This window comes from Vicugna pacos, chromosome 13, assembly GCF_048564905.1.
Source record: "Vicugna pacos chromosome 13, VicPac4, whole genome shotgun sequence".
Classification (NCBI taxonomy): domain Eukaryota; kingdom Metazoa; phylum Chordata; class Mammalia; order Artiodactyla; family Camelidae; genus Vicugna; species Vicugna pacos.
In genome coordinates, this window is record NC_132999.1 from 60720312 (window position 1) to 60724376 (window position 4065).

At 37.0% G+C, this 4065-nt stretch overlaps 1 pseudogene; it reads left to right on the plus strand.

The window, feature by feature from the left end:
* Positions 1-628: 628 nt before the first annotated feature.
* LOC102526835 (vacuolar fusion protein CCZ1 homolog pseudogene) lies at positions 629-1941 on the plus strand (annotated as a pseudogene).
* The last annotated feature ends 2124 nt before the right edge of the window (positions 1942-4065 follow it).

Here is a 4065-nt window from a genome sequence, read left to right on the forward strand (position 1 = left end):
ACAAGGTGGTTGGGCTCTGGGAAAGGAGGTAGTAAGCAGTCTGACCTCCCGTACCCTTCTCCTCCGCCTTTCCCCAAGGACCAGCTGATTATAACCACTGTGAAAGGCTCTTGGAAGAGAGCAGTGCTGAGCAAGGGGTACAAGGTTTCTTGAAGGGCAGTGTGACCTGTTGGGGTGACAGATGGGGACTCATGAGACCTATAATTTAATGTCACCAGTTCTGGCCTCTGAGATGCCTCCATGCACACACACGCACACACGCACGCACTCACGTGCACACGCACATACATGCACTTACCAGGTGGGCACAAACCAGGGCCAAAGTTTTAGCCTTGTTCACTACGTATAGCTGTTATCATCCAGGTAACTTATGGTACCCAGTGGAATGTGAGCTCATGAGAAAATAACCACACAGCTAAGGAGCAAAACAGCTATAAGATAAATCAAAGGGAATAAACTGAACTGCTCATATCAGAAGAAGCAGAATGAACGGATTAGCCACGACGAAAATTTCAAATAAGCATCATAAATATCTTCAAACTTCAAAGAGATAGGCTATTGGTAATAAGTAATGGAATAAGCAGTTATCTTAAAAAAGCTAATTGGAGAGGCAGGGAGCTGGGCTGGGATGGTGGCAGCAGTGGTGACCAGGGCCGGAGCAGGAGCTGGGACAGCCCAGGAGAAGCGGTTTCCACTGATGCTGCTGAACTTCATCTACAACCCGAACCTCGGGCCGCGCAAGGGAGAGGACCTTTAAGTCCATCAAAACCTGAAAACCTTTACATACACAGAACAGACCGGTCCTCAGTGAAGCAGAAGAAAATTTCTGGATGGTCATGTTTATTAAACTTTGTAGGGTGTTTGGAACACTGTAATTGAAAAGAAAGATGGAAAACAAATTGTAGAATACCAAGAGGAGGAGTTGCTGGACGAGTTTCATAGCTCAGTGCTCCAACAGTCCTACAGCACGTTCAAGCTTTTTAATGGTACGTTTCTGAGAGCCATGGAAGATCGTGGTGTCAAGCTCCTAAAACAAAGATTAGGGAAAGTCTTCCATCGGTATTTGCAAGTGTTGCGATCTACTTGACATTTTTTGGTGCAACCAGCTTCCTCTCATTGGATAAAATGACTTATTGAAAATCCAGTCCTTTATTAACAGAATAGAAGAAAGTCTGAGTATAGCCAAGTACACAGCTTTTCCCTATAATGATCAACTCATCTGGAGTGGATTAGAAAAAGACAACGTGAGAATTTTATACATGTACCTCACCATATCCCTACTCCCAAGGCATGGCGAACCTGAGCTGGCGGGAAGGGATTCTCCAATAAGGGCAGAAATGCTGGGAATTTTATCGGACTCTTGAATCTTAACGATCCAGAAAAATGCAGATGCCTCCAAATTTTGTAAATACAGACCGCACTTTTGAAGCACCGCATTGAACTGTTTATAAGGCCAAGAGTGCAGCTGTGTGCTTTATGACTGATGCCTCCATACAGCCTATGCTGGAATTTTGCCAAAGCCTGGACAGCATTGTTGGGCCCCAGCTCACAGTGCTGGCATCTGACATTTGTGAGCAATTTAACATCAACGAAAGAATATCTGGGTCTGAGAAAGAAGCCCAGTTTTTGTACTTCAACCATGTGAATTTAGCAGAAAAAAAGTACAATTCACACAAGGAAAAACACCCAGTGTGTCACTTAATGCCTGTTCATCTGGATTTAATGAAGATTCTAGGTGACAGCAACAGTGATTTCACTAGAGGGGATGAAGATAAAGAAATCACTGTGAAAGCCATGAGTGTTATCGAGTGGTTGGGAAAAATTCTGGTCAGCAGGAGGTGCATTTTATTCTGAATAAAAAATGCAAGCCTAATTGAAGTAAATGAAGAGATCAAGAAACTTTGTCCAAAGCAGTTCAATAATATATTCTTCTTGGATTGACTGATAATGGCTTGCTGAAACATCCTGTAAAAAACAACTCTGCAAGCATTTTGTTTACCATTGCAGATTATTGGTCATATTATTGACTGGATTTTAATGACAATAGTAAAGCAATATTTGCTTCAAATAATCAAATTTCTACTCAGTCTGATGATCCCCTGAGGCTTTTAGATTTTAAATATTTATGTGGAATAAATCAAGGTAGTCAGCTACATCTCTATCATTTCATTCTTTTGACATTATGTGAATATTTTACTGAAAAGTAAGATTAATAAACTGTTAAAATTTTGCAAAATTAAAAAAAATTGGAGATATAGGGTTCAATAGGAAAATGCATACCAAGAAGGAATTAATGAATTAAGAAGATCAGACTGAGAAACTCCACCAAAAGATACCAAGAAGGGACCAGGAGGGGAAACATTAAAAAAGTATGTGTGTGTGTGTGTGTGTGTATGTGTGTGTGTGCGTGTATGGGGAGAGAGAGAGACAGATAGAATTATACGTTATAATGCTGAATTATTGAATTATGCAACATAGTCATTTTGAAAATTGGCATCTCAAATGCAGAGAAAAAGAAAGAGGGGAAGTTACTACAACCAGAAAAAGATGTAAACAAGAAAAGAAAAACTATAAACCAATGTCCCTTATGATGAAAATATTAGATATAGAGAGATGTAAAAAATTTTAACAGAATTTTGGCAAACTGAGTCAAGCAATATATAAAAAGAATTATACATGATGTCCTAGTAGGATTTCTCCCAGGATTGCAAGATTTGTTTAACATTCAAAATTAGTCAGTGTAATTCACCATATTAACAGCCTAAAATAAAAAACTATATTAACATCTCAATAGAGGCAGAAAATGCATTTGACAAAAATCCAAGATCCAAAATCCAACATCAAATGTACCCTGAAACATATTCAAGAATGTTCATAGCCACAATATTTGTAATAGTTCCAAACTGGTAACAACCCAAGCGTCCAACTGCAGTAAAATGGATAAAAAAAAATCTTGGTATATTTATACAATGAAATATTTATAGCACTGAAAACGAGTGAATCATAGGTAATGCAGAAACACTGACTACACATTCTTATGATGTAATGTTGATCAAGAAAAGTCAGATTTAAATATAAATATGTTAATATAAAATTTCAAAACAGATAAAATTAAACTATAGTGTTCAGGGATTTCTACCTAGGTGACAAAACCATAAAGAAAAGAAAGGAAGTGATTATCATACAAATCATGGTAACGCTCACCTTTGGACGGGGGTTGGGAGTGTTGTGATTGGGAACAAGCACTAAACAGGCTTCTAGGACGTTGGATGTGGTCTGTTTCTTTGAGTGGTAGTTACACAAGTATAAACGTTATAATAATTCAATAAGTTGTACATCTATGTTTTATGTATTTTCTGAGTAGGTGTAATATTTCATAATAAAAAAGTAGGGAGGAAAAACAAGGAAAAAGAAAGACGTCCTAGGCAAACTTATCAACCAAAAGAACATCGTATTAGCAGTTTTAATATTAGATAAGATAGAAATTAATCGGAAAAACTTCACAAGAGACAAAAAGATGGCAAAAGGAAAGATAATCAAGAAAATCTAATAATGAGTATCTCTTTCTTACAACATAACCTCAAAAGATATAAAGCAACTACTGATAAAGCCACAGAGAGAAATAGGTAGGTCAACAATTGGAAACAGATTTTATCATATAGTTCCAGAAATAAATAGATCCACCAGGAACTAGACAAAGAGGTAAACAAAAATAGAGAAAATAAAAATAACACAATTAATAAGCTGGGGCTAATAAATGCATATAGAATTTCACACCTGATAAACAGGGAATACACACTGAAACACATGGAAGTTACAAAACTTAATCATATACAAGGCCTCAGGGAAGCGTTGATAGACTCCCAAGAATCAGCATCATTCTGACAATTGTTTTCAGAGCCCAATGTAATCAAATGAGAAATGAATTTTAAATGGATTTAAATGTAACTATGGATATGTATCTAGAAGTTTTAAAAAAACTACTAAATCACACTTAAATATAAAATCATAAAAGGGATCATAAAAGAAAGAAATGAACAATATAAACACTCCATGTCCAAACTG